This window comes from Delphinus delphis, chromosome 8 (assembly GCF_949987515.2).
Source record: "Delphinus delphis chromosome 8, mDelDel1.2, whole genome shotgun sequence".
NCBI classification, from domain to species: domain Eukaryota; kingdom Metazoa; phylum Chordata; class Mammalia; order Artiodactyla; family Delphinidae; genus Delphinus; species Delphinus delphis.
This window is the reverse complement of record NC_082690.1, coordinates 70,796,540-70,816,486: the sequence shown is the minus strand read 5'-3', so window position 1 is coordinate 70,816,486 and position 19,947 is coordinate 70,796,540.

Below are 19,947 nucleotides of genomic sequence, written 5' to 3'. Positions count from 1 at the left end.
TGGAAAAAGAGCAGCTTGAGATACAATGGCTCTGTTCAAAGATGAGGAAAAAGAAATCCCTGCAATAGGAAACCACAATAAGAATTAGCAAAAATAAACAAATACATGAATAAATGGAAAATAACATGAAAAATACAAATAAATTTCAAAAAAATGTATTCAAGAAAATAGAAGAACATTTTAGTTGTAACTACTTTACACTCTCAAGGCAAACATAGACTTTATGGAATGAGAGATATATTGATATTTATGCAACTGATTAAAATAGAAAGGAAGCTGGTAAAAGTAAGGAAATGAATTAAAGTGAAAAATAATATACTGGAAACTTTAAAATACACTTTCAAAGACCAAAATTAATATCTGAAAATATTAAGTCAATGGTGTGTGGACACAGCACTGGGGGAAAATAAAAACAGGATGCAGAGCAAATAGGAAAAGATGAAAGTATTCACCAATATAATAACATGACAGGGAGAACTGACACTGGAGAGCAACGCATGACATTTGAGGAAAGGAAGCACTGTAAACAGAATAGAAATGCATTCTAAGACCTAAGAGAAGAAAACCTTTCAGATTTGAAGGAATGACTGATTTTCTAATTTGAAGCGTTCACCCTATTCCAGGAAACTTAGCAGATAGAAAAACTCCCTCAAATATAGTCTAGTGAAGCGACTAGATTTCAAAGAAAATGAAAAAAAAAAAAAAGCTATTAAACTCAGGACAGGTTACCTAAAAGGGCAAATAAATTAGGTTGAGTTCAAGATGCTAGAAAGCAATTGTGCAAGAAATAGGAATTCTAGTGTGTTAGTCAAAAATTGCCTTCGGTTTTTAAGAAAAATAAAAGACATATTTTTCATTTTCACCAAGAACTTTATTAAACAATGTATTCACCCTTTTGTTCCACTACCGCCTGCCATTTTTCAGGCAACTTCATGATTCCATATTCCCAAAGCTTATCTTTTTGAGCAAAGAACTGTTCCAAGTGCCTTTTTTTTTTTTTTAAATTATCTTTGGCTGCTTTGGGTCTTCGTTGCTGCGCGTGGGCTTTCTTTAGTTGTGGCGAGTGGGAGCTACTCTTCCTTGAGGTGCACGGGCTTCTCATTGCAGCAGGTTCTCTTGTTGCAGAGCACAGGCTCTAGGGCGTGTGGGCTTCAGTAGTTGTGACAAATGGGCTCAGTAGTTGTGGCTCGCAGGCTCTAGAGCACAGGCTCAGTAGTTGCGGTGCATGGGCTTAGTTGCTCTGTGGCATGTGGGATCTTCCCGGACCAGGGCTCGAACCTGTGTCTCCTGCATTGGCAGGTGGATTTTTAACCACTGCGCCACCAGGGAAGCCCTCAGGTGCCTTTTACAGTCTTCCAGGGAATTGAAATTTTTTCCATTAAGAGAATTTTGTAAATACTGAAATAAATGGAAATCTGAAGGTGCAATGTCTGGTGAATATGGCAGATGAATCAGAACTTCCCAGCCAAGCTGTAACAGTTTTTGCCTGGACATTAAAGGAGCACGTGGTCTTGCGTTAACCCGATGGAAGATTATGCATTTTCTGTTGACTAATTCCGGACACTTTTCGTTGAGTGCTGCTTTCAGTTGGTCAAATTGGGAGCAGTACTTTTTGGAATTAATCGTTTGGTTTTCTGGAAGAAGCTCGTAATAGAGGACTCCCTTCCAATTCCACCATATATACAGCATCACCTTCTTTGGATGAAGACTGGCCTTTGGTGTGGTTGGTGGTGGTTCATTTTGCTTGCCCCACAATCTCTTCTGTTCCACATTGTTGTACAGTATCCACTTTTCATCTCCCGTCACAATTTGTTTTAAAAACAGAACATTTTTGTTATATTTAAGTAGAGAACTGCATGCGGAAATACGGTCAAGAAGGTTTTTTTCACTTAACTTATGTGGAACCCAAACATCAAAGCGATGAACATAACCAAGCTGGTGCAAATGATTTTCAACGATTGATTTGGATATTTTGAATATGTCGGCTATCTCCCACGTGGTACAACATTGATTGTTCTCAATTAATGTCTCAATTTGATCGCTGTCAACTTCAACTCGTCTACCCAACCGTGGAGCATTGTCCAGCAAGTAATCTCCAGCACGAAACTTCCAAACCACTTTAGACACGTTCGATCAGTCGACAGAACTTTCTCCATACACTGCACAAATCCTTTTTGTGTGTTTTGGTAGCGTTTTTTACCTTTCTTGAAATAATAAAGCTGAAAATGTTGCTTTTTTTCTTCCATCTTCAATACTCAAATGGCTACACAAAAATTCACCAATTTTGATGTCTTTTTTTAAATGCACACTGATATGACAGCTGTCACATACAATCTAACAAAATTGTTTCGAATGAAGTGAAAGATGACTAAGTGCTACTAGAACCATCTTATGGAAAAAAACCGAATGAACGTTTTGGCCAATGCAGATAACTAGTTAAATGTGTAAGTAAAACCAACAGAAAGTTATTCTCAAATATAAAACGTCTTGGGGAATATTTTATCCATGTACTCCTCCTGAGAAATGTACCGAAAAATACAACTTAGACAGCCAGGAACTTTTTAAGAGTAGTAAAAAAGCTGAAGAATGGGAAAATCTGAGTATGAAAGGGAATTGAAAATTAAGTATGATAAATGTATAATTATACCTAAAGGTATTGTAGTTAGAAATGGTTTTAAATGTTATAATTAAAAAAAATAATGTTAAATTAAAAACAAAATGATAATAACAAGATCCTGAAAATAACATTATAATAGATTGGGGAGGGGGAATCCCAGAGTATCCCAGAGTCATTATATTTCATATCTTATTTTACCATGAGGGTAAGGGTAGGATTGATGACTGTCAATAGATGTGGTTTTGAAGGATGTAGTTTGATCTCATTTATAAATATTGATATAAAAATCCAAAACAAATTGAATATTAACAACTCAGATCGATTTACCAAATCTTTATTGAGCTTCTATTATGTTCTTGTTTTAGAGATATAACAATGACTATAACATAAAATTCCTGTCTCTCCTGGAGGTTATGCTCTACGCCATGATCAAGAATGATTTATGCCAGGAAAGCAAATATGAGTTAGCACTATGGCAGCTATGAATATAATTCAGAATCTTGGAAAGGTTTCCAGTTCTACATGCAAGGATCTTGGAAATCACCACTCTGCCCTAAAAGTAAGGAAAAAGCTGAACAGACCGAAAAACCCAAAAAATCTCCTAGATTTTAAGAGAGATGAGAACATAGGGCAAACCCCTGCCCCCAAGATTGGAGAGACAGACAGGCAAATACAAGGAGTAATGGCTTACTGGAGCAGAGACTCACAAGGGGAAACCTCAGTGGGAACCAGGGCCGGGAACGAGTGCCAAGGAGGAAAACTTGAATTGTAATTGATGAATTGCTGGAGGGTCAGTGTGGATGACTCTAAGAGTTAAAAACTCCAGGGGAATCAATCACAGGGCGGCCCCACAATTTTATGTTTTACCTCTAGGAGTTCAACCAGGTTCCCACAGTAAATATCAGAGAAAAATCCCCTCGTGCTTCTGGCAGGGGGATGGGAAAAGGAGCCAGAGCACTCTGTTGTTCTGAACGAGGCCTGTCCTCAGAAGAAACCAGTTAATTAGAGCCTAATCTGCTGAGGTATTATCAGAGCCTGATGAGGGAGAAGGAAAATATCCAACTCCACGACACTAGCAATTATCTCTCACCTCAGGGAGGGGGAAAAAAAAAATAGAAACACTTGTGAAATCCACAGTTTAGAGGCTCACTAAAAAACTAGCCAAAATCATAGGACTATAGAACATTTCCCCTCTCACCACACCTCACCGCCACATTACTAAAGGCCTACATATAGCAGGTCTTTTTATCTAGTACATCAAGCCCACCTATCAAGAAAAACTTACAAGGCCTACTAAAAGGCAAAAAACACGATGTGAATATACAGAGCAAGCATCAGAAGCATACATGACAGGGATGTTGGAGTTATCAGACTGGGAATTGAAAACAACTGTGGAAAATATGTTACGGGATCTAATGGATAAAGTAGACAGCATGCAAGAACAGATGGGCAATGTAAGCAGAGAGACAGAAATCCTAAGAAAGAACCAAGAAGAAATGCCAGAGATCAAAAACACTGTAACAAAGGTGAGGAATGCCTTTGTTGGGCCAATACCTTGATTTTTTTCCCAGTGATACCTGGGAAAAACGTTTTGGACTTCTTACCTACAGAAGTTTTGGACTTCTTACCTACAGATCTGTAAGACAGTAAATGTGTATAGTTTAAGTCACTAAGTTTGTGGCAGATGGTTATGGCAGCCATAAAAAACTAACACACCTACCATCTCCACAAGGAGTATGAGATACTGTAAAGATGAAAGGAAACAGCCATCACTGCTTGCAGATCATATGGTTGGATAGCTGGAAAACTTGAAATAATCAACAATCTGTTAGAAAATATCAAGTGTTCAGCCAAGAAGATAATTTAAAGATTAATGTAAAAAAGACATTACTTTTCTTTTTTTTTTTTTTTTGCGGTACGCGGGCCTCTCACTGCTGTGGCCTCTCCCGCTGCGGAGCACAGGCTCCGGACGCGCAGGCTCAGCGGCCATGGCTCACGGGCCTAGCAGCTCTGCAGCATGTGGGATCTTCCCAGACCAGGGCACGAACCCGTGTCCCCTGCATTGGCAGGCGGACTCTCAACCACTGTGCCACCAGGGAAGCCCAACAATACCTATCTTATATATCAACAATAAACAGCACATATAATCTAATAAAGATTCCATTCATTGTAGCAAAAGGCCATGAAATACATAATAAATTCATCAAGAAGTGTGCAAAGTGTGTTTGAAGAAAACTGATACACAATACTGAAAAATATCAAAAAAAAAGAAAAAAATGAAGTTACTTCCTTGTTCTGATATTAACAGTCTTAATATTGTAGTCTGTTAAATTTAACAAAATCCAAAACAATTTATACACTGTCTTGGTAATGGAAATTTGTTAAAATTACTCTAAAATTCATCTTTGAAATCAAATATGCAAGATTAGGAAGAACAATACCACACAAAATATTTTTTTAAAAAAACTATAAGCTCTATTAATAAAACAATGTGATATTACTTTAGGCTAGAAAGATAACTGATTAGTTAATAAGTAGATTTACATAAATATGGGACTGTATTATATGACAAAATGGTATTTCAGATTGATGATAGGAAATATAGACTGTTTAATAAATAGTGTTAACAGTGGAAATAATAAACAGTGAAAATGATGAAGATGATTAATATTGTTTTATTAATTAGAAATTAATTTCAGATAGCTATTACATAAATGTAAATATTAAAGTCATGTTATTAAAAATGGTGATGAATATTTTTTATTTTCTTAGGGATATGGAGGCCATAACTCATAAACCATAAAGGAAGAGACTGATTGTGTTAAACATTTCTATATAGAGAAAAATATAGAAAGTCAAAGTTCTAAAATCAAACTGTGAAACATTCTCAAGTAAGAAAAATACCATACGATTCAATGGCAAATTGGATAAAAATTACAGGCAGCCATTGAGGAAATAATAAATATGAATAGCCCATAAACATCAGAAGAGATATTCAACTTAGCCTCCAATAAAATAAATGCATGTAGAACCTATGACTTGTTTTTGCTGTACCGTATCAGATCAGTAAAGAGGGAAAATAGAGATAATATCCAGGGTTGAAAAGGATATAGGGAAACAGGAACATTAAGTACAAGTTGATAGATATAAAAGCTAGTACAGTCTTCCTGGATGATAGGGTGCATAAAGATTTAAAATGTACATGTCCTGAGATCCTTCTAATATGACTTCATTCTATGGAGATAATTGAAAATGAATGTAATCACACAGGCATGTTCATTAAAGAGTTGTGTATAATAGTGAAACAGTAGAAATAGTCACAGAAAGTGGAGTATATAAGTAAAATTTGGTACATCTGTCCTATGGAGTGTAGATGAAAGTTACTTATATAGATTTATATCTTTTTAGTGGCTTCTCAAATTCCATTAAAATCTATCTTACCCTTAAAACATGTAAATTTCTATATATTACTGTTGAGTGAAAAAATAAGGATTAGATGTTGAGGGGTCTAGTAAAATAGTTATCAAAAGCTTGATGCTGGTTTCTCTGGATGGTGATGGTTTTTGTTGCTTTGTTTGTTTGTTTGTCAGATTTTTGTTGTCTTTTGTATACCTTTATGTAATATTGGATTTTCTACAATGAAGGTACACTTACCTGTGTAGACAAAACAAAAAACAAAACAAAACGTAAAACAAAAATACCACACCAAGTTTTTTATTTAAAAATAAAATCTTCAGAGGCCTCATTGCAAAGCAATGGCTCTGTTAAAATTATTTTGTGAACAAAACATTTCATTTACTTGGAATTATCTTAACTGGAAAAATGCTTAATTTTCTCCTACCAGATTTCCTGTTACGCAAAGATTTTAAAGTAGAAACAATTGCTTCAAGTTGAGTTGTATAAAGAATTGTGCTTTGGGCCGGTAAGACTGTTGTATAATTTAGAATCATTTTTTTTTCTTCCCAAATATTCCCATTGTTATTATGGTGGAGGGGTCACTCTCTCGTGGCCCAAATGTAATCACAAGATGGTTTAGTAGATGTAGTGATATAATATAAGGAGCCATAGTATTACTGAGATAAAACAAAACTTCACCTTATAGTTCAGGAAAATCATGCTCAGAAGTATACAGATAGCTCATGCAGCTCAATATAATAAAGCAAACAAAAAACCCAATCACAAAATGGGCAGAAGATCTAAACAGACATTTCTCCAAAGAAGACCTACAGATGGCCAAAAAGCACATGAAAAGATGTTCAACACTGCTAATCATTAGAGAAATACAAATCAAAAATACAATGAAGTATCACCTCACACCAGTCAGAATGGTCATCATCAGAAAGTCTACAAACAATAAACGCTGGAGAGGGTGTGGAGAAAAGGGAACCCTCCTACACTATTGGTGGGAATATAAATTGGTACAGACACTATGGAGAACAGTATGGAATTTCCTTAAAAAACTAAAACTAGAGCAATCCAGCAATCCCACTCCTGGGCATATATCTCGGGAAAACCATACTTCAAAAAGATACATGGGGGCTTCCCTGGTGCAACAGTGGTTAAGAATCCGCCTGCCAATGCAGGGGACATGGGTTCGAGCCCTGGTCCGGGAAAATCCCACATGCTGCGAAGGAACTAAGCCCATGTGTCACAACTACTGAGCCTGCACTCTAGAGCCTGCGTGCCATAACTACTGAGCCCATGTGCCACAACTACTGAAGCCCACATGCCTAGAGCCCATGCTCCGCAACAAGAGAAGCCACGCACCACAACAAAGAGTAGCTCCCACTCGCTACAACTAGAGAAAGCCCTTGCACAGCAACGAAGACCCAACACAGCCAAAATAAATTAAAAAAAAAAAAGATACATGCACCCCAATGTTCATTGCAGCGCAATTTATAATAGCCAAGACATGGAAGCAACCTAAATGTGCATTGACAGATGAATGGATAAAGAAGATCTGGTACATATACACAATGAAATACTACTCAGCCATAAAAAATAATGAAATAATGCCATTTGCAGCTACATGGATGGACCTAGAGATTATCATACTAAGTGAAGTAAGTCAGACAGAGAAAGGCAAATATCATGTGATACCACCTACAGGTGGAATCTAAAAAGATAATAAAATGAACTTATGAACAAAACAGAAACAGACTCACAGACTTAGAAAACAAACTAATGGTTACCAGAGGAAAAGGTGGGGGTGGGGGAGGAATAAGTTAGGAGTTTGGGATTAACATATACACACTACTATATATAAAATAGATAATCAACAAGGACTTACTGTATAGTACAGGGAATGCCACTCAAAATTCTGTAATAATCTAAATGGGAAAAGAATCTGAAAAAGAATAGGTATATGTATACCTGAATCACTTTTCTGTACACCTGAAACTAACACACATTGCAAATTAACTATAATATAAAATAAAAATTAAAAAACAAAAAGGAAAGTGATGTGAGCAGAGGCAGACAGTGAGTCAATGGCAGCCCTGAGACTGGTCTGGCAACCATCATTCGCAAGTTGCTCTCTGATGTGTTTCTCCTAGAGTGTCTCTGATTTGCTTGAGGGGCCTTCATGGGTAGCGAGGGGTCCATGCAGATGGAATTCAAACAGAGCAAATCTGCTTTAGTCTATTTTATATATCAGGCTTCCAGCCAAGTTTGAAGATCAATCTACTAGGTCACACTATTCTTCCACGGCAATTTGCACTATGAATATAAACCAACCCCACCAATGATCCAGCCCAGAGTAGCTTCAGACTGAGACTTATTGCTATCTTTTGTCCATAGCCTGATTTCCCTGGAATCCAGCCTAAGGTCTTAGGCTGGTTGGTCAGGGCCAACTGATTAAATCTCCTTTTGTTCTTAGTCTTTTTGAGTTATTCGGGGAGATTCTGCCTCTGAATATGGTATAGTTCACAGATCTTTAGGAAGCATGCCCTGTGGGTGTACGTGAGTCTCATACCCGGCTGAATGATTCTACCCAAAGTGGCAGGAGGAGAATGAGGGCAGGCAACAGACCCTGTCCATGGTTACTGTTCAGGCCCACATGTTTGCTGAGGTCATAGATAAAGTCACAGATGTCATGGTACTCAATTTGTGGACAATTAGAGCTGGAAGTAATAGTAAATATCTTGGTTTAACAAGAATCAGGAACTTAAAGGACTTAAACAGCATGGGCAATGGAAATGAACTATATAATTCTCGGTATTGTTCCAAGTTGCTGCTTTTTAAGGTAGTAAAGTCCCCACTGCTGGCAATGTTAAATCAGTGACTATTTGTCATTTGTGAGGGATGCAGAGGAATTCTCGGACCTCTACCTCTAGTATTCTCCCCAACTATTGTACTCCAGTCCAGTATGCACAGTGAATTCTTCCTCAATACAAGACAGATGCTCTTCCATGTTGTTCCTAACAAAGAACCAATAGGAAAATTGTTTGTAAGTTACTGTATCCAAGGGCACTGGATTGATCCAAAGGAGAATTTCAAGGACTCTACAAGTTATTGCTTGTTGGGTAGACTCATAGCCAAGCCCCTGGTTTGATAATAAGTCCCCAGGCTTGTAGTGCAGATATGGAGAAAGATATGGAGAGAAGGAAGACAGATCTTCTAAGAAACCAGGGGGAGAGTTGGAGAGAGGTGACAGGGCCGTGGCAGTCAGGGTGGCTGCAGGCCAGCTTCTCATCTCCCCACTACTTACAAAAGGCATCTTCAGGCTTCTTGAAAATGGCCCATAAGAAAAGCAGCCACTGGGGCTTCCCTGGTGGTGCAGTGGTTGGGAGTCCGCCTGCCGATGCAGGGGACACGGGTTCGTGCCCCGGTCCGGGAAGATCCCACATACCGCGGAGCGGCTGGGCCCATAAGCCATGGCCGCTGAGCCTGCGCGTCCGCAGCCTGAAAAAAAAAGAAAAGCAGCCACCACTTCCAGTTCACAGATCAGTGAAGATAGAGATGCGGGTGGCAGAATTTACACTTTTTGAACTTTGATTATATGCCGGGCACTATGCTAGATGTGTTATTTCATTTAACTTCTTATATTTTTATCCTCATTTGACACAAAAAGAAACTGAGACTCGGCAAAATGAAGTGGAATTCCCCAGGACCCACTAAAAGTTAAATGTTAGAGCATGAACCCTGGTTTGTTTGATTTTTTATCTGGAATCAAAGGCTATCAAGGGAGCACCGAAATATATAAAGTAAATACTAACAGACCTGAAGTGTGAAACAGACAACAATACAATAATATTAGGGGACTTCAATACCACTCTTTCAACAATGGATAGTTCATCCAGACAGAAAATCAATAAGGAAATATTAAACTACGATAGACCAGATGAACTTAACTGACACTGACAGAACACGTTTCTCCAACAGCAGCAGAATATCTATTTTTTTCTCAAGCACACATGGAGCATTCTCCAAAATAGATTGTATGTTAGGCCACAAAATAAGTGCTTAATAAATTTAAGAAGACTAAAATCATATCATATTTTTGACTACCATGGTATGAAACTAGAAATCAACTACAAGAAGAAAACTGGAAAATTCACAAATATGTGGAGATTAAACAACATGCTATTGAACAACCAGTGGGTCAAAGAAGAAATAAAACAATATTTTGAGGCTGTGAAAATGGAAATACTACATACCAAAACTTACGGGATGCAGCAAAAGCAGTTCTAAAAGGGAAGTTCATAGTGATAAATGCCTATATTAAGAAAAAAGAAAGAGCACAAATAAACAACCTAAATTTACACCTCAAGGAACTAGAAAAAAGAACAACCTAAAGCCAAAATTAGTAGAAGGAAGGAAATAACAGAGATCAGAATGGAAATAAATGAAATAGAGACCAGAAAAACAATAGGAAGAAAACTCTACAAAAGTAAAAGCTGTTTTTTTAAAAAAGATTAAAAAAAAAACCTTTAGCTAGACTTACCAAGAAAAGAGAGGATTCAAATAAATAAAGTGAGAAATGAAAGAGGAGACATTACAACTGATAGCACACTAATACAAATGATGATTAAGAGACTATATGAAGAATTATACACCAAAATTTGGACAACCTAGAAGAAACGGATAAATTTCGAGAAACATACAACCTACCAAGACTAAGTAACGAAGAAATAGAAAATCTGAACAGATCAATACTAGTAAGGATATTGAATCAAAAACCTCCCAACAAAGAAAAGCCCAGGACCGATGGCATCACTGGTGAATTCTACCAAACATTTAAAGAAGAATTAATAAAGGTCCTTCTCAAAATCTTCCAAAAAATAGAAGTGGAGAGGACACTTACAAACTCATTTTATGAGGCCAGCATTATTCTGACATCTAGACCAGACAAAGATACAAAAAGAAAAGAAACTTAGATGCCAATATCCCTGATGATTATAGATGCAAACATCAACAACATACTAGCAAACCAAGTTCAACAATACATTAAAAGGATCATGCATCATGATCAAGTGAGATTTATTCCAGGGATTCCCTATCAAAATACCAATAACATTTTTCACAGAAATAGAAAAACAACCCTAAAATTTGTATGGAACCACAAAAGACCTTAAACAGCCAAAACAATCTTGAGAAAGAAAGACAAAGCTGGAGACATCACACTTCCTGATTTTGAACTATATTACAAAGAAAGCTTCAGCGATCAAAACAGTACAGTATTGGCATAAAAATAGACACATAGATCAATGGAACAGAATAGAGAGCCCAGAAATAAATCCATACATATATGCTTAATTAATTCATTAATTCATGACAAAGGAATCAAGAATATACAATGGGAAGAGGATAGTCTCTTCAATAAAATTGCTGGGAAAACTAGACAGACAGCCACATGCAAAATAATAAAACTGGACTCCTATATTATACTGTACACAAAACCAACTCAAAAAAGATTAAAGATGTGAATATAAGGCATGAAAGTATAAAACTCCTAGAATAAAATGGGGTAAGTCCTTGACACTGGTATTGGCAAAGATTTTTTGGATTTGACTCAAAAGCACAGACAGCAAAAGTAAAAATAAACAAACGACATCAACCAAACCAAAAGTCTTCTGCACAGCAAAGGAAACCATCAATGAAATGAAAATGCAATCTACAGAATGGGAGAAAATATTTACAAATTATATATTAATAAGGGGTTAATATCCAAATATATATAGAACTCATACAACTCAATATAAAAATAAAAACCCAAACAATCAGATTAAAAATGGGCAGAGGGGGCTTCCCTGGTGGCGCAGTGGTTGAGAGTCTGCCTGCCGATGCAGGGGACACGGGTTCGTGCCCCAGTCTGGGAAGATCCCACATGCCGCGGAGCGGCTGGGCCCGTGAACCATGGCCGCTGGGCCTGCGCGTCCGGAGCCTGTGCTCCACAACGGGAGAGGCCACAACAGTGAGAGGCCCGCGTACCGCAAAAAAAAAAAAAAAAAAAAAAATGTGCAGAGGAACTGAATACACATTTTTCCAAAGAAGATGTACTGATGGCCAACATGCACTTGAAAAGGTACTCAGTGTCATGATCATCAGGGAAATGCAAATCAAAACCCCAGTGAGATATCATCTCATACCTGTTAGAATGGCTATCATTAAAGGATGAGATAACAAGTGTTGGAGAGGATGTGGAGAAAAAGGAACTCTTGTGCACTGTTGGTGGGAATGTAAATTTGTGCAGCCACCATGGACAACAATATGGAGGTTACCCCCGCAAATTAAAAATAGATCTACCATGTGATCCAGCAATTCCACTTTGGAGTATATATCCAAAGGAAGTAAGAACAGGACCTTGAAGAAATATCTGCACTCCCAGGTTTGTTGCAGCATTATTCACAATAGCCAAGATATGGAAACAACCTAAGTGCCTGTCAACAGATGAATGGATAAAGAAGATGTGGTACATATATACGATAGGATACTATTCAGTTATGAGAAAGAAGGAAATCCTGCCATTTGTGACAACATGGATGAACCTTGGGGGCATTATGCTTAGTGAAATAAGCAGACAGTGAAAGACAAATACTGCACAGTAACGCTTATATGTGAAATCTAAAAACAAAAACAAAACGAAAAACGTCAAAATCATAGAAACAGAGAGTAGAAAAGTGGTTGCCAGGGGCTGCGGGCTGAGGTGGGGGAAATAGGGAGAGTTTGGTAAGAGGGTACAAACTTTCAGTTAGAAGGTGCATAAGTTTTGAGGATTTAATATAAAACATGGTGACTATAGTTGGTAACACTGTATTGTATAATAGAATGTTTTTAATTAAAAAAAATATGGGTCTGGGGCTTCCCTGGTGGCGCAGTGGTTGAGAATCTGCCTGCCAATGCAGGGGACACGGGTTCGAGCCCTGGTCTGGGAAGATCCCACATGCCACGGAGTAACTGGGCCCGTGAGCCACAACTACTGAGCCTGCGCTCCGCAACAAGAGAGGCCGCGACAGTGAGAGGCCTGCGCACCGCGATGAAGAGTGGCCCCCGCTCGCCGCAACTAGAGAAAGCCCTCGCATAGAAACGAAGACCCAACACAGCCAAGGGTAAATAAATAAATTAATTAATTAAAAAAAAATATGGGTCTGGGGCAGATCAAGTGACTTACCCAAGATCTCATGCTGGGCTGATAACCTGATGAAGATAATCATATTCTCCCTCCCCCAAATGCAGTCAGCATTTTTGAAAAGGACTGTGAGAAGTCAATAGATAAAATACCTAGTGTGTGTCAGGCAGTGTGTCATCAGTGTGTTCACTGGAATGCATGTTTCATAATTCTCCATTCTTGTGCAAGAAAACTAGTATCAGACCCAGCACCTTTGGAAGAAGCTTGAAAAGAAGTGAAAGTAGAGATGCCAGAAACTCCAAGAGTTTTAGAAACAGCCAATGGAGTCTTTAATGCATGGCAACTGGTAAAGTTGTTTGTTTAGGGTCATTGTTCAGAGGCATAGCATGTTATTTCTGTTTCCATTTATAGCAGGGGTCCCCAAACCATGGCCTGTGGGCCAAATACAGCCCTTGGCCTGCTTTTGTAAATAAAAATTTTTTTGGAATGTAGCCACATCTGTTCATTTGCATATTGTCTATGTCTGCTTTTGCACCACAATGATAGAGTTTAATATTTGTGATGGAAATGTATGGTTTGCAAAATCTAAAATATTTACCATCTATAATATTTGCTATCTATAAGACTTTATAGAAAATGTTTGCTGACCCTGGTTTATTGTATTTTTCAGCTCACTTCAGCACTTTTTATTGAAATTTCTTACTTTCCCAAAGCCCAGGAATGAATATTAATTCTATCGCTGTTTTTCTAAACTTTTCGCAAGTTGCTTACTTGTAGATGTAAATATCCTGGCAGAGTTTCTAGCATGTGTGAGCCCCTAGGTATATACACAACAGTAATGGAATGATTTCTTGGGTTTCACATCCTTTTTATAAAGTTTGCCTGTGGCTGTGGGGAGGGGTGGTATCCTGCTCTCTCCCTACAAATTCTAATTTAGGGGAGAAAACAGGAGAGCTGTGTGGTCCAGGGGTCTGTTTCCTTTGCTGTTACTACTGGTGGACTCATTAAAGACTTGTTAGGTTGGGGAGCAGGTGCCCAGACAAGAATGAATCTTTGGCTTTATTGTATAGAAGCCCTGAGGTCTGAAAATATTAGGTTAAAGCAGAAGTTTCAGGCCTACATCCAATGCTGCAGAAAGTCCCACACGAGACTCCCTTTTGAATAGCGAAAACCAAAGAACTGGTTTTGTTTCCCATTTTTGCCCTGGGTTACAGGACAGTCTTAATGAAATAACATGCCCTTTCACAGCACTCACGTTGATCCTAATGGTTGCATATTTCCAGCCTTCTTTTTCTTGGTCTTGATTTTCCATGTATACTTGCATTTCCCAACTTTTTCATTTCATTTTGTTTTTATTTCAATGTTTGTATTTTTGCTATACGGTCACTTCAAACTCTTAGTGGGAAGAAATGGGGCATGAATACATACAAATAAATATTCAGATAAATAAATAAGGCTAATGGAAAATGTACACTTGCCCCAAATAAAGTCAAACAGCCTACAAATACGTCAAATTTCTGTGCTTTGGAATGGAATTTCTTTGAGTGTGTCTGGTAACCCTGGATATCTCATGTGGATCAGAAGTTCTGATTGTCTGCTGCTGCCATTGTAGGACTTTCTGAGGTGCCTGGGGGAATACATGAAAAGTGGTCCTTGGCAATGAAAAGCTTGAGAACCATGGTGTTAAAACATGTCTTCCAGACCCTGACCACGGCCACATCGTGGATGTATTTTCCTTGGCACTGTCCATGAGCAAGACTTTGCAAATGCATGCATGTGAGTGATACAGTTCCTTGGAGGAGTGAGTGAAGGCTTATGGAGAATATTGGAGAGCTGAAAGGTGCTATTTAGGATTTGGGGCAGAAGAATATAGATCTAAAAATGACACGTAGTAGTGGCTTTGGGAAACAGGCGTGATGTTAACAAAGATTGTCCTCAGTGCTCCTTTGCTCTTCACTAGCACTTTGCCTCACTTCATTTTCTGGGTTTTTTGCTGTCATATCTCAGTCTAAATTGACTCCTTGGACCTTTGACTTGTCCCTCTTTCTGCTCCCCTAATGAAAAGTTATCAGTCCTTAGAATTTTGTTCTTTGCTTAGGCTAATTGGATAAATGAATTTGTGTAAGTCAGAAAGAAATGGGTCCCATTTTATTAAACCAAGCCCTCTTATAAGGATCTACTCACAGGTAACCCTTGGGACGTTTGGTCATTCTGAGAACCAAAATAAACTTGGGTGGAATGAAAGTAAGAGGACAAAACCAATCATCACAAGACCTGGGTTTTGTACCAGCTCAGTCATTGATTACACGGCTTTGAGCGAGTCATTGGAACTCTTCAGATATCCGGTTGCTAATCTGTAATGTGGGGGGTTAGGGATCCTAACGAACCGAATTGCTGTAACAGATGACTTGATCATGCACACAAAAGTATCTTAGAAACCCCCCAAATCTGCATAAATATAAGATGCCATTATTATTACATTTTAAACTTCATACCATTGTGACAATTGATACAAGGCCATTGTGAAAAAGTGAAAGTTCAAAGTGATGTTTCAAGTGCATCTCTGAAGGCTGTCCTGTTATTCTGTATTTTGGGAGACTCTGAGAAGGGTTACCATAGGCAGGGCAGAGATGGTTTCTTGCAAGACTTTTAGCCAAGTGTGGGCTAGATTATTACATGGTTACATTGGTTCCCAACTACTTGAACAAATTTACCAACATGGGAAGGGAAGCTAGTAGTAAAGAGCACCCTCTGTGTGACAGACATCTTTCAAGGCATTATCTTAAAATTATTTAATCCTCACAAAAATCTTGAAAAGAAGAAATTAAAAATCACAAAATGAGGAAACGGAGACTTGGTTATGCTAATTAGCATCTTCTAGCCAGTGTTTTTTCCAGTATGTTCAGAATCACCTGTTGGCTCAAAGGGCAGTCCCTCCAAGTGGTGAGTCTCCCAGCCCATCTTAGGCTTGTCAGTTCATGAGCAGCACATTCACAGGTGACACAAAGCTCAGAGTGATCACTGAGGCTTAGGTGGTAGGACCAGGAATCAGAATAACATTAAAGGGCTAAAATAAAGAGCCCAAAGTACAAGAGGTAATGTTACAAGATGGACGCAGTGTCTTTTATTTAGCTTTGAAAAATCAATCGTTCAATTTAAGCCGGAAAAAATCTTGTTTACATATGTGTTGCGGGGTGTCCTAAGCATTTTAGATGAATTAAACAGTCAATAGAAACCAAAGTGTGTTGTGATAGCTAAAGGCTATATTTATAGTAGTAGATTGCTCAGATTAAAGGAGGTGATATTGCGCTGTTATCTGCACTGAGCAAATGCACACTAGCTGTACTGTATTCAGATCTAAACCACTATTAAATACTGCAGGTAGGCTAGAGATCATTTAGTGTTTGGCCAGGCTGGAGAAGGCACCAGAAACTATATGAAAATAGGGGCAGACATTTAGAAAGAGCAGAATCAAGAATGTACTTGATACTTTAAGGTATATGAATGGTTGTCAAGGGAAGAGGAATTAGGCTCACTGATCAGATGTCAGAACAAAACCTATGAGGGAAAATGTCAGGGATGCAGAATTTGGCTCATATAGGAAAGAACTTTCTTTTTCCTGGTTTTAAAACAATGAAGCTTACTTTTTTACAGAAATTAAATAATATTTGCTCATTACAGAATTTTATAACATACAAAAACAAAAGTATAAAGAGAATTTAAAAATCAGCCATGACCCTATAGCATCTAGAGACGATCACTGTTAACACCAGGATTGAGTTTGTAAGGAGCAGAACTGTGCAAAGCAGAGTGAGATTTCCGTGGGGTTTATGGTAGTTTGAGTAGATAGAGCAAGAAACTCTGAGGGCCTGATCTAAATGCTGAGATTCTATTCTCTGCAATTCTATATAAAACAAATTCAGGCTAATGCACACTTCCCAGAAAGCTTACCTGCATCATTTCCATGAGGACCTTCCACAGGGTGACCCAGGGTCAGAACAAGTGTCGAGGGTTCCCGACCCTAGGACATGATCAGTATTGGGGGGAAGAGGGAAGAGAGGGTTATTTTGTGTCTTTCAAACCACACATTGCTGCCATCTGTCAACCTGATTATAATATATAACACCCAAGTTTAGAATCCTATAGCAATTTGGCTAAAGCAAAAATTGTTCCTTTCTCTCTTAGCGCCAAAAGACTGAGAACTCTATGGTTTCCCACCCAGACTAGAGTATGGCTTAACAGGGCAAGTGGATTCTGAAGTTACAGCAGACAAATATCATGGTTATTCAGGAAGGGCTGGGGAGGCATCAGGAGAAGCTACATCTGATGGACAACTTAAGGGCCTGCCTGCACAGTGCATACCAGAGCTAGCATTTGAGTGATAGCCAAGGTGAAAAACTAGCAGGAGCTAAAGCAGTAGCAGAAGACAGGGACTGGAGGAGGATAGCAGGGCAGACCAGTTAGATTCCTGCAGAATACGTTTTACTAACATGAGGCTTGTTTTCCCTCCCCTCTCTCCCAATAGTAGGACTTTCAATCAGGATCCCAAATTCTAGTACTAATCTGTAAATAGTAGATATGAAATGGGGAAATGTGGCTTAGAGCAAGGATGGAAGAAAGGAGTCTTTGTAAGTGGAACTGGTTTCACGCGATGTTCTAACGACACAGGAAAGTATGTGCTTGTCTCTTCGGCTCTGGTGCCAAGCAAGAGTCTGGCCTTTTATTAACTGAAGCTAATCCGAGTGCTGGGAGGTGGCAGGCACTGTACACCCCTTCCCTCCTCCAAGACATACCATCATCAACATCCAAACAGCAACACAATCATGCTCGTCCCAATTCACAGTTTTCCAGCAGTAGCGAAGCTGACTAATTCAAACTCTAAACGAAAAACAAAAGGAAAGACATTGGAAGAAGGGAAAGATTGCCAAGGTTCTTTCAAGTCTACATTTGAAACTTAAGAGTTTAAACCTTGACATGGCTTTGTTCTCACTGTTGTTTACTTATAAGCAACTTAGGGTCAAAAGTTCTAATAAGTTCTTCTCATTTTACCTTTGACTTCCCCAGGAGTTGGCAGGATCAGGATCAATAATTCGATGCCTGCTTAGAAGGCGAGGTGGCATTTACCCGGGTTCTCTGCTTCCTCATGACCCGTAGCTCCTTTTGAAGGCTAGGAGTTCACCCCAGTGACCTGCCATGATGTCTGAGAGTCAGGTAGGCAGAGAATCAGAGAAGCTTAGACTTACTGATTCAGAGTAGCTTGTAGTTTCAGAATTATAAAGTCCCTGAAATCTCAGATCAGGAAGGGCATTGAAGGCCATGCAGTGTCCACCCCTAGCCCCTTGCCTGAAAGGATTACAGCAGAAAAGAGAGGGACGGGGAGTCTAGCCAAACTGCAGTAGCTCTACCAAGAGCGATTTAATCCATTTCACTTAAATTTAATTTACGACTGCTTTGGATTTGTAACATTGTTGGTAACAAAAGCCTAAAATATGACTTAGTCTTTGATTCCAAATAATATCAGATTTCTTTATCCCGCAGAGTGGTGGGTTTGTCTTTGTTGTTGAGCTTTGTTTTAATGGCTAAATCAAAACATAGCCAATGTTTTTTTTTAACATCAGCTGAAGGTTCAAAACACTTTACGATAGATTTTAATAATGAAGAGAAACATTCAGTAAGGTAGACTACTTAGCAACGCACTGGAAGCCACATGCCATTATAAAGAAGCACGTCTGGTTTGGCTGAAATCCTGCCTTTGTCTCCAGAGCTATTTTGCTGTAAATTTAGAACAGAAATACCCTTTCTGGAATAAAAATGTAGCTTTGTTGGCTACAAGTGCATGTTTGCTGCCTCACAATTTTAGAATTAGACGATGGACTTATTTAGTAGACATCGGAGGGTAAAAAGCAAAAGCCCATAATTTAAAACATTCCACTCCACCACAGTCCAAGAAAAACATGGACCGGTGAACAAAACCAGCAGTATTGTAATAAGAAAACAACTAGGTGCATTTTTTCCAAAACCTAAAAACCAGGAATCTAAATGTATGAGTTACTGGCTAAAAATTCCATTTTCATGTCTCAGTTTTGAGCTAGAAAAACAACGTAGACCCGATAAACATCATTTTAAAAAATGCACAAGTTCTCCTGCAGCCCGAGGTGTGGCCAGTAGCCTCAGATCCATCTTTATGTACTCAAGGGCAGTTTCTGTGGCCTGGAGGGATCCTGGGCTAAAAGGATTTTACTTTGCAAAGATTCATAGGCTTCCAGTCAGGCCCGTGGTGACTTCTGAGGCTCCCTCCCCACAGTTATTTGGCAATGCCGTTAATGTATTTTATTTTCCCCCTAAACACTTTGAATATCTGTTCGAGGTCCATGGAGTTTTCCAGGGCAAATGATGTGGTAACTTTTAGTAATGCAGGTGGGCTTACTCAGGCTGAAAGGCAGGAGGGATTGGCATTTTTTCAAAAAGGGAGCTGAGGCTGACTTACAGGCATCTGTTCTAAGACAATTATAAGATGGGAGTCAACCAACCAGTGGCATGAATGGTGTTTGTATTTCAGTGCGTGTGTGTGTGTGTGTGTGTGTGTGTGTGTGTGTGTGTGTGTGTGTGTGAGAGAGAGAGAGAGAGAGAGAGAGAGAGAGAGAGAGAGAGAAGGAGAGAGAGTAGACACAATTCCTGAAGATGGCTGAAAGTTACTTGGAAATGACCAACGACAAATACAAAAGTCTACTGGTAAAAAGCAATCTACCTGAGAGTTAAA